This window comes from Cupressus sempervirens, chromosome 10, assembly GCF_028749045.1.
Source record: "Cupressus sempervirens isolate cs-2001-9-10 chromosome 10, ASM2874904v1, whole genome shotgun sequence".
Taxonomy (NCBI): Eukaryota; Viridiplantae; Streptophyta; class Pinopsida; order Cupressales; family Cupressaceae; genus Cupressus; species Cupressus sempervirens.
In genome coordinates, this window is record NC_143127.1 from 214,655,885 (window position 1) to 214,668,115 (window position 12,231).

A 12,231-nucleotide genomic window follows, 5' to 3' on the forward strand; every position below is an offset into this window, starting at 1 on the left:
ATAGTCAAGATTGACTCAAGATAAAGGCCAAGATTACACCAATACAACCCTAATATAATCACTAGCTAATGCATAAAATGATTATCTAGTTATATAAAAGTATGACCTTCTGAGGGTAAAGAGAATATTCCATTTCTTTAATAGATTAACCAAAAAATCAGTTAGGTAAATACATTAGGTGGACTCCACATGTACACTTCACAATAACTAACTCGATATTCTTGGGCATATGCAACTAGAGCCATTTTGATTGGTTGAAGATGAGTGGGTGTCACCTTAGCATACTTATCATAGAAACTTGATCAATATCTTGGTGATGAGAATTTATATCTCTTGATACTCCACGTCACCAAGCTTTCAATAGATTGTGATGACATATATTCCCATGTAGCTTCATCTCCAATGATCCTATCTATCTTCTTTTAATTAAAGATCTTCTCATTGCCTTGATTGCCTTGATTTTGAACTTGTAGAAGTGTTGTATGTACTTCATGTACTTGAACCTTGATCTTGGATTTCCAAAATAAACTCATGTTGATCACAACTTCCCTCACTTGTAGGTTTGATCATTATCTTGGATAACTTGTACCTTGAACTCCATAATTACCTTGAAAAATAAAAGAGATGATTGCATTAAGCCCGTGAAATAAACATGGTATTCATTATAACATTTGTATTTTTACCCTCAAATTTGAAGCTAAGCATTTCAAAGTAGCTTCAATTTTTCCGACTTAAACTATTTCAATGCACAATAACTAGAAAGAACCAAATGTAAACACGGAAAATGGCATCTCAAGGTTGAATATAAAGTATTAAGTTTGGTGGAAATATGATGGGTGTTGGACAACAATGTTCGAGTTAGGTGAAAATTCCAATTCCTCCTTGGGCAATCTTGTCCAAGATGGGAGGATGAGAGTGAATTCCACTCCTCCCTTGGAGAATGTCCACGCTTGTACTCTTAAATTTTACATGATCTCTTTTATGAAACAAACTCAGCCTTACCTTTTATCTCACCATTTCAGATTTGAAACACACCTTGAATTATTGGTTTCACTTTGAAACTAGAAAATTGAACATGAATTCCTCTTATTGAAAATCTAATTTTGTATTCTCGTGGATAGGGTTGATTTCTATTCCATATTGGATCTCTTGTTATGATGGAAAGGCCTGATTACAACTTAAAATTCATATACTCATGATGGGAACAAACTTGGTATTAAAGTTTCATCAAAACCACGAGGAGGAAATTCGAGTTTGTTGGACACAAGTGCCAAGGAAGGTGTGGATTCTTCTCCTCCCTTAAGAATTCTTGTCCAAGGTAGGAATGGATTTTGCAGCTACCTAGATAAGCTCTAAACTTTCTTTTCTTAAAAATTGAACTTCATTTCACTTTTCTCATTCATCTTAGGATTTGATTTTTCCCTTGATAAAAATGAGATTGCTTTGTTATTGATTCCACTTTGAAGTATAAAATTGAATCATGAACTTTACCTTATCAAAGATATGACTTCGTGTTCCTTATGGAAAAGTTGATCCTTTATCCATTTGGATTAGACCTGCTTCGGAGGAGACGTTTGTTTTAAACCTTGAAATGCTCATACTCCTCAAAGAAATCACCAAAGGGTTGAAATATTTTGAAGATTAAGGGAACATAAATTTGAGGTTCCTTGGGCACACTTCTCCATGAGGAGTGCAAATTTCACCTTCCCTTGGATTTTGCAAGAGCCTTGGATAGCTTTCCAAGGGCCTCCCATGTTTTTGTCATCTAAACCATTGATATTCTCCTTTCAATTTTGAACTTGTCTTGTCAAAAAACTCACCCCCCCATGATTTTCATTACATTCATCATCAGATCTGATTTGAAATATCAATAATTCCATATTTTCTATTTTCACATATACTCCATCATTGCATCTTTTGTTCACTTTTCTCTTTAGCTTATTTTATCTTTCTTATCCAAGTGAATGTATCCATCCTTGACTTTGTAATTCCCTCAGTGGTGAGGGCTTGAAATCATAATTGCCAACATGATATCAAATTCTAAGCTCCTTAAAATTTCTCTAAGTATTGAAGCCTTGCTAACAACTTCACTTCGCTATTGTCTTGACCATCAATTGTACTAGAGACTCATATCTAATTTGATCAAACTCATCCTATTGGCTTGGAGACCTCGAAATATCAACTCTATTGCCAAGCAAAAAGAGGGGGTCCCCATTTATAATGGAGCATATGTGCACTTTACCATACGACACATAGGAATAGAAACAACAATCAAAGGCCCTTGCACATATTTTACAACATGACATTGGAGCATTAACACTTGGTTAAGGTAGAGTTTGGGAATTGATCTAAAATGTGTTATCAATAACATCATAGATGCCTTCTAATGGCATGGGCTCTTTAGATTTGATACCCTCTCTTCTTGACAACAAAGAATATTTTCTCATTAAAAATTACATTGGAACTTTATGTAACTAGTTTATCAAACAAATCTTACAACCTATATAGCTAAATTGTTCTTCTACATAACCAAGAAAAGTACATTGTTTTATTTTATCACCCATCTTCACTATTTTTTCACATGGGGTATGGTATGTGTAAAGGCTTCACACTTGAACACCCACAAATGACCATATAAAATTGTCCATCCCACCACTTCTTTGAAAATTCAAAATTCAACGAAGAGAATGGGCCTCAATTAATCAAATAGATAGTTGTATTAATAGCCTCAACCATGAACTTTTAAAAATTGCTCTTCTCAACCATCAATGGAGCAAAATTGTAGTCATCATTCATTTGTTAACACTTATTTTGTTACCAGTTTGGTCTTCTTAAAGTGCTTCAAAATTCTTAGATTTTCTAAAAACTTAATACTTCCTATTCAACATATAAACCCAAACTTTACAACTACAATTGTATAGATAAAAATTTTGAACCTGCCAATTGAAGTTGCCTATGTGAGACCAAAAATATTTGAATGCACTCACTCCAATGATCTTGCCTTCTTGTCATATCCCTTGGTGGGAAGGTTTGTTCTCCTTTCTTCATAATAGGTACAATTCTCACACAATTCTAAACCAACTAGTTTAAACCTAGAAGATGATCTCTTTTATTCAAAATTTCAAGGCTCTTTTTACTTGCATGATCAAGCCTTTCCTGCCCAAGTTTCATGTTGTTTTCCATAAATGTCATTAGAGCTCCCAATTCAACATGAATCTCTAGCACTTAAAATGTCTTCCTCATTGCTCCTTCAAATTACAAAGGCACAATTTGCCACCTTCCATGTACTTGATTCAAAAGTGATGATAAATCCTTGTAACATCCAATTGCCTATCTAAAATTAAATTGGCCCTTTAGTTGAGAGACATATTTGACATCTAATTATTTCCATTTTTTACTTCAACAAAACATCTCATTAACACCAATATCACAAGGTTCATTATTGTGAAGATGAACCTTAGCAAACTTACCAACTTGATATTCTTTTATGTATTCCAAATATTATTTGGCATGAAAAGATGCTCTAAAATTAAGCATTCAAACCATGTTTCAGCTTCTCCAATAGTTCAAAAAAGACCAACCACATCTTATTCATATGCTAAAATTACCGCATTTTCTTTGGACTAATTTTAAGCCTTCTTGAATGAGCAACAATTTATCTTGATGCAGCCTTACTTGTCACAATACCAGCAATTAATATTTATGCCTTTTGATTTTGACATCTTACTAGACTTTGATCTTCTTCTATTGTTATACCTCGCTCAATATTGTAATCTTCTATTGCTGATTGCCAAAGCTTCTCCCAATAAAATACTTTAATTCTTATTGTTCATATCAAGACTAAGAAAGGTCCTTGCAACATCACCAAGTTTGAATAAGTTTCCCTTCTTTCCAAACACCAAGTTATTGATAGTCATAACAACCTCTTTCCAAATATTATGTAGAAAACGCAATAGCAAAATGCCATTGACAATTTTATAATCCATGTTTATCTTACAAAAGGGTTCTAGCACCTTTCAATATAACCCAAGATCTCTTTCATTAGAACTTTTTCATGGTTCCAACACTTTAGTGGGAATTCCCATAACCAATTTTTTCAAAAACTAGTGACAAGAACATATAGTTTGAAGGTTACAATTTTGAAGAGAAAAACAACCAACACAAAGGTAGCAACAAAGATACATACCTTATTTTTAGGATATTTGAAAAAAAAAAAAATCAAACTTTCATGAGAATGTGAAATAAATATTATTTTCTATTTGTATTTTACATAAATTTCTCCTTGAAACAACAACAGAGGGAGGGAATAAAAAAGGAGTTGGAGTTAATCATTGTCAAGAATGACAAGGGTGGAATGTAACATTCAATTTGAATACCCTTTATTCTACTTGAGTCCTTATAAAAAGGGCTTATTCAAACCATCCAAATATTTTCTATAATTTTTAAGAAATGAAGTTTGACTATTCAACAAAGATATTACACTAAGGTGTCTTATTTACAGAAAATATATTATCATAATATGCAGTCTCTATTGAAGTTGAAAAGTTATGGTGGTTAAGGAATATTTGAAACCTATAATGCAAAAAATTTGGGAATACAAAATAAATGTTGATTATAAATAATTTATTAAAAAATAGATATGATAAATCCCAAGTCTTCAAATAAAAAAGAAACTTATTACATTGTTGAATCAAGTGAGTTATTTAAGATGAACTATTAGTGAAATCGATACATTTTATGACTAAAAGCTAAATAAGTAGTTTAAGGAATAATTGTAGGATTCAATTATCAACATAACATTAATATAAGGCCACACTATCATGCATGCATCTTGCACTCTTCAAAGGAGTCTAGTTCTAATGTTTGGATCCCTTCTTTTGCACAACCTTCTAATATCAACTGAACCTTCTTTTCTTAATTAAAAGAGATATCCATACTAAGGGTAGTTTTTTTTTTCTCCTTTTCTCTTATGTTTGCCATATTCTCTTATGCATTGAATGGGGGTCTTTGTTTTAGTAATAAATAACAATGAGTTCTTATGCACAACCTTCTAATATCAACTGAACCTTCTTTTCTTGATTAAAAGAGATATCCATACTAAGGGTAGTTTTTTTTTTTTTTTTTTAGTCTTCTTATGTTTGCCATTTTCTCTTGTGCATTGAGTGGGGGTCTATTGGTAATAAATAACAATGAGTAGATTGAAAAAACATAGTAGAATCTATATTTTTGAATGTCTTGCTAAGAGGATGACTTCCACTAGTATTTATTTTACATGTTATGATTACTTTGTTTGGTCGTGAAAAATATTATATCATTAGTACTAGTGCATAATGAATGCTACCAAATAGAATATTTAAGGGACGCATATATACATGTCGAAAGTATCATCTACAATGAATCTTTAATCTTTTTTTTTTTTTTGTGACCCAAGATCGGGGAATATTATTTTGCATTTTACTAGATCAGTATGTGGCTCACAAGTGAGACACACCTTTAAATATTTCCATGATTTATTGATCTCTCTAACTATATTTTCAAGAAAATCTTTGAATACATCATAGACATTCAATGCATCTAACCTATGTTTAAGATGACATTATTTGAAAATCATCAAGAAAGGTAATAAAAATCTAACTTTGTTGTGTGATTCTATTTATATTAGCCCGCCTATATTCAAATGTACCAAGTCCAATCATTCTGATGTTCTTGATATCTTCTTTGAGGATGATATTTTGGGTTGCTTACCTAAGTCATAAGCTTCACACCCATTATCTTGAACATCTCACTATGAATGACCTTGTTGAGATTAAAAGGGTCTTTGTGGGATCAAAAGATTTCAATTGACTTTGAGGTAATGGAGGACTTAAGGGATTGATAATGGTTTGAAATCTAGGTTATCTTTTAACAACCATAATTTGCTTTGGCTACCCATCACCAATGACTTAATTCCCCTTTCTTTGGAACCTTTATAAAAAAAATTATTTGATTCTTTCACAAAGTTATAAATATTATTAGTGACTTAATCAAACTTCTCTAGACTATGTATCATAATTTTTACCTTACAATAAATTTCCACCTTGCAAATTTTAATTTTTTGTAGCTATATGTTGCATACAAGAGTTCATTTTTTGAATTGGAATTCTAGAATCTTGGAATTGTGAAACTACATTGAAATATTTTATCTTAGGCCTCATATACAAAACTTGTGCTGAATCATTTCTTCATAAATCTTAGTTTCCTTAGCAAGCAATGAATCTTGAAATTCTCCCTCCATAATTAGCTTTGAAATAAATTTCTAGAGTTTGACAAGCCAAACTTGAGACGATGATTACTCACTTCCTCTTGTTTTTTTTTCTAACAAGGCATCCCATTAGTTGATACAATTGGTCATATTTGCTTGGTTCATTTGAAGTATGCAACCAACCACAATTATAAATCTTTGAAAAATCTCTTATGGACTCTTGTATTCCCAAGATGCACATATTGTTTCTCCCCCTTTCATCTAAGTGTTCATACACCATCATTGCTTAAATTATATTTGTGGGATTTTTGGATTTCCTTCAAAGTAGTTATTTGATTTTAGCTTAGACAGTTATAAATGGTGTTACTTTTAGTAAATTGTGTTAATTTTAGTACAAAGCTATAAAACTGTTGTCTTTTTTGTACCTAGATAATTTCCTTGGCTCTAGATATTATAGTCATTACACCAAGCAATAACATCTTCAATATATAGCCTTATGAAGAAGCATAGAAGCATACAAGAAAGTGATGGTATGTCATTCAAGTAATGCTAAGGTGTGAAAGAAGTATATACTAAAGGTACAATAATAGTATTGAAAGCATAAATATTATAAAAACTTTGAGATTATGCCAACCAACATCCTATAGCACCTCCCCTATAGGTTATACTTTAATCCATAATAAGAAAGACGCTACAATTTCATCTTTGAACTTCCCTCCCTTTTCATGCCAATTTTAATATGGAGAGGTGACTTTAAAGGATTGTGATCTAATTGGGGGTCTTTTGATCTATTTTTCTTTATGGTCTTTCTTTTTAAAGTGTATGTGAGATTTTTGGATTCTAGAGTGTTATTGAAAGATCATTCTCCTCTCTTTTTTATGAAAGAAGCACAAAAGAACACTTGAATGTTTAACATATTTTCTTATTTAGTGTTTAATTTTAGCAAGTAAAAGAAAGATAATGTTTCATATGGTTGAGGATATTTCAAAGATTAATGTGTACCTAACTAATTTAAAATCTTAATTGACTTATACAAGATAGACTAAATAATCGATATGCTTCTTTACTTCTACTTCCATAGATTTTTCTCATCTATGCCTTGTGGTTCTTGATCCACCTATCGTAAACTATTAAACACCTAGATATTAAAAAATGCACTTTTTTTTGTACTCCTAATTGGGTACAAATGCTCTTCTAATATGAGAATTGAGCAAGCACAACAATGAGGCTCATACAAGTTTCATTCAAGTAATTACATGATAGAAACACCTCTGCACTAGATGAAAACTATGGAAGAGAAACATCACAACATAGAATATATTCCTTGAGGCTTTGAACTTGAGTCTTCTAAATGAGAACTTCTTGTGTTAACTAATTAAGCTCCACCCCAATAAGTATTCTACTTTTTCTTCAAAGCACATACCTAGAAGTATCTAAGCTTATCTATTGGTAACAAAAATGAGAATTTCAATAAAACATTCAAGACTTTAATGGTGGAATACAAATTGCCAACTAGGTAAGATTTAAATTTTATGTACTCATAACTAATAAATGTGAAGTAATGGAATAAAAGACATGGACCCTCCCAAGGATTTGTTACCACTCACATTGTTTCAAATATCCTTCTAGGAACATTTTAACTATATCGCCTAGCTTCTTCTCACACCTCTCTATGGATGACCTCCCATCTATAGTAAAACTATATGGTACAAATTTCTTTTTGGTCATCTTTTCCTTTTTTAAATTATTCTTAATATTTAATGATTTCTTGAGGTTTGGGCTCTCTCTTAGGGACCTTTAAGCTCTTTTTTATTTAATATCTTTATTTCTATGACATAAATGTCTAATTTTTGGATCTAGCCTTCTCTAAATACAATCGTTCCTCTTTCCCTAATAGGTAAGTGAAAAATAATAAAAATGTACAATTAAATGGTCAATGAAAAGTAGAGACAAGCACTCTTTAAATTTTGGAATATACCCAAAAAAGATGAGGATAACTACTATCAAGAATCTATGGGTGCCAAGATAACTACTATCAAATGTATGCAAGAAGATTGAAGAGGAGTTGGACTATCATATTGCCACCGCGTACGGTGACCAAAACAATGAAGTCACATAAGACATGGATTAGACTTGATGGTGTCACACATTCTTAAGCATTCCAAATCTCTCAAAATCATCTATTTGTTTTTAAATTTATTTATCTTAATGCTCATAAGATGGAATATGTTCTTCAATGTAAAGAATAAACACTTTCTCATTACCAAACGTCTTACCACAATAATTTACAAGGAAATTAACATCAATCTCCAATGTTAAAGTTATATTGCTAGCCCCTTCAGTGCAATTAGGCCATAACTACCTTGTGAAGATGACACAAAGCCATGAAATGCCGAATATAACAATTGAAAAATTCTTTGAACTCGTTTTCAAAACCACTAATGTCATCATGAAGTTGTACTACATTGAATACATTATTCGTACCCACTAATGACTCCTAATCCCCCTGCTTGAATAATCATCCACTTCCTTGGCAATTTCAAGAATTTGGGTTCCCTATTTTGTTCTCCAAGAAAGCAAATAAACCTTTATGCACATCTTCTTAATACTTTGACTTTCCATCTATGCTTCTTCCCAAGCCTACCACTCTCCTCTATATTAACATTCTTTTTCCCTTCCTAAACTTTGTAGACATATTGGTACCACTAAAAATACACCCATTTGAATGTAAGCATGTCCATTTGAATCAATTCCTAATGCAATGAGCATGGGAAATCACATTCGAAATCCAAACTTTATGTCTCCTTTATGTCTTTCATTCTTCACATCCACTCAATGCTCAATCAACTTCTTATTATATCATATCCACTATCCATTTAGTAAACTTCTCAAAAAAATTATCAAAATAAAAAAGAATATTACAAATAAAATAAAATTAATCATATACATAAGACAAATTCAAATTAATTATATACATAAGGCAAATTCAAATTAATGATATTTTTCAATTGCTATAAACCTAAAACAAAAATTAAAATATCATTTACTAGTTGAAAGTATTATTTTAAATATTTAACATTATAAATTTGATTAACTTAAAGATTAATTTAAAATTTTGAAACAATATTAAAGTTTAAATTTATGATATTCATAATATTTTTAATATTTTTAATTTATAATAAATTTAATTAAAATAACTAAAATCAATATATTTATTTATTCTATGCAAGAAATAATGCTTAATATCTTATGCCTTATGAAATTTAGATGCACTTATTTGTATATTTTTAATAAAAAAATAGTTTCAATTTTATTATTGATTTTTTTTTAGATGACACTTAATATGATTATTGAGTTTGTAAATTTTGAGTTCAAAAGAAAAATTCTTGATTTGAATATTTTATTAATAATTTTTATCTAATATTTCTTATATATCTAAATTTATAATAATAAAATAAATAATAATATAATATTTATTTTAAATATGTAAATTAAATAATATTTGGTGATAATTTTTTATATTTTCACTTAAAATTATTTTTCTATATTGCATAAACTTGATCTAAAAATTAATTACCACTCAATTAAAGAAAAAAAATTGGACTTTCTAAAAATAGTGATTGGCTTTCACATAATAGGCTTACACCTTCCTAATGGACCGGAAATGTTTATGTTATGGTTCAAGCTCACTCTCTTTCATTATCTTTCAAAACAACGGTTTGAGATGCATATATTGTTTTTGGTTTTATAAATTATTAATGTTCTTTGTATCTTCACAACGACAAGTATAATTTTATGTTTCTTCATATTTATTTTATTATAAATCTAATGTGAGAATGGAACCTTTTAATATTTTTTCTTATAACATATTCATTTTTATTATGGCAAGCTATAATTTGTATAAGAAATTTCCATTTAAACTATTATCTCTATTTTTTAAATGCCTTGTAGGTAAAGTAAATTAAGACAATTCAATAGAAATTCAAGAAGTTTTAAATATATTAAGACAATTCAATAGAAATTCAAGAAGTTTTAAATATATTATTCAAATGAAATTTTTGAAAAATTTAAATTTAAAATTTAAAAATATAATAAAATATAAGTTATTTCTAAAATGTTGATAAATATAATATATGAAATTTTATATTTTTTTAGAATTTAAATAATATTTCTATATAGTAAAAAATAATATTTTATTTTTAATAAACAATATTATAAATTTAATTAATTAATTATATTTTATAATTTTTATTTTTATTTGCAATGAATTGTTTATATATAATTCTAATACTATTTTACATATTATGTATTGTATAATATTTTTATACTAAAATTTATAATTTATAATTTATAAATTTTATAATTATAAATTATGAATAATTTGAAATATTAAGATAAAATCATAATATGTTAATAATATGTTAGTTGATGATAAGATATTTCTATGTAATTGAAATAAAAAGAATAGTTTTTTTTTTCCTTTTTCTTTGCTAAAAAGGAACATAGTTGAAATAAATAGCTTTTTTATATTTATACATTCTACTAAATAAATTTACTCATCTTTGAGTAAGTTAAAATATAAAGATATGTGTATTTAATAAATAAATATAAGTTTAATTAAATAGAAAATGATATAATCTATTCTATACAATTATATAAAACAATTAAAAAAACTCATTACAAATATTTTTAATAACAAAATTCAAAACAAAGGTAAGAAAATCATATTTATAAATCTTAAATTAAAAAATTATATAATAAACCTTATAATATAACTATTTAATAAATGTCAAGAAATATTACGTAAGTTCATGGCCAAGGCAATTGTCTTTTACTATTTTAACTAGCTTTCAAGAACTGTCTTCATGGCCAAGGCAATTGTCTTTTACTATTTTAACTAGCTTTCAATGGCCAAGGCAATTGTCTTTTACTATTTTAACTAGCTTTCAAGAACTGTTCTACTTAAATTAGTTGTTTTAAATAAGCACATTTATTTTTAAGTATATTTAAATTTAGTAGTTATTAGTCCCGTACGCATATAACAACCCACGCAATCAGTGATGACGAAGAATGTCCGTTCGCTGAACTCCTTATCACTCAATATAACGGCAAGGCACCACGAGTTTTGGTTCAAAAATTCATTCTAACGGTTTTTAAGTATTTAGTAGACAGCTAAGTAATCGAGATCGATATTTAACTCAATGAAAAGGATATGAATTGATCTCTTGAGGTTGTTTTACAAGTTCTTTCAACCATAGCTCCAAACCTAAGGAAATAGCGAAGTCAAGCAGACTACAAATCTCAGTAATGCCGAAACTCCGTATCATTGCGACAATTCTGTATTTACCATTACCAATGACTGGAATAGAGAACCTATGTGATGTACATGAATAGAATGCAGCTCCGGGAAACATCTCAACCAGTAAATAAATTGTGTAGAATTGTAACGCAATTTTCCCTTCCTTATATCAATTTTGAAATGTGTCAACTTGCCAAAAATTGCATTCTTTGAGACGTTCATTTGATTTAATTAAGCAATAATTGAGAGTTAGTGAACTAGGAATATAGACTAAAATTGGTTGTCAAGAGGAAACTTAACACGGGCTATACTATTAAGAGGACACAATATTGCTATTGATTAGGTATTTGTTCATATAATGATACAACGCTAAACCAACGTCACAGCATGGAAAACCATGCCGCCATTACAGTTTATTTTAAATTCTAAATATTGATGCAATGGTCATTTCACATGTTCATTCGTTCATTTGGCGATGAAAACTCGGTTGATCATTTAGTTTACACGCAACCATCTGTCTTCAATAGGCTACGAACTTTACATGAAAAAATTTGTAATTTAAAAATCCACTTATTTTTAGAATATTATAATTAAAAAATCTATATTTAATAGAAATAAGTTTTCCATGGTCTATAAATTAAGATTGCAAGCTTCTGAATTGAAAGGCTTTGTAAAGCTTTTCGATCACACA

General features: G+C 29.2%; 1 protein-coding gene across 5 annotated transcripts in view; it reads right to left on the reverse strand.

The window, feature by feature from the left end:
* LOC149533394 (uncharacterized) overlaps window positions 1–12,231 on the reverse strand; it is a 52,661-nt gene that overhangs the window by 35,227 nt on the left and 5,203 nt on the right. The window lies entirely within an intron of this gene.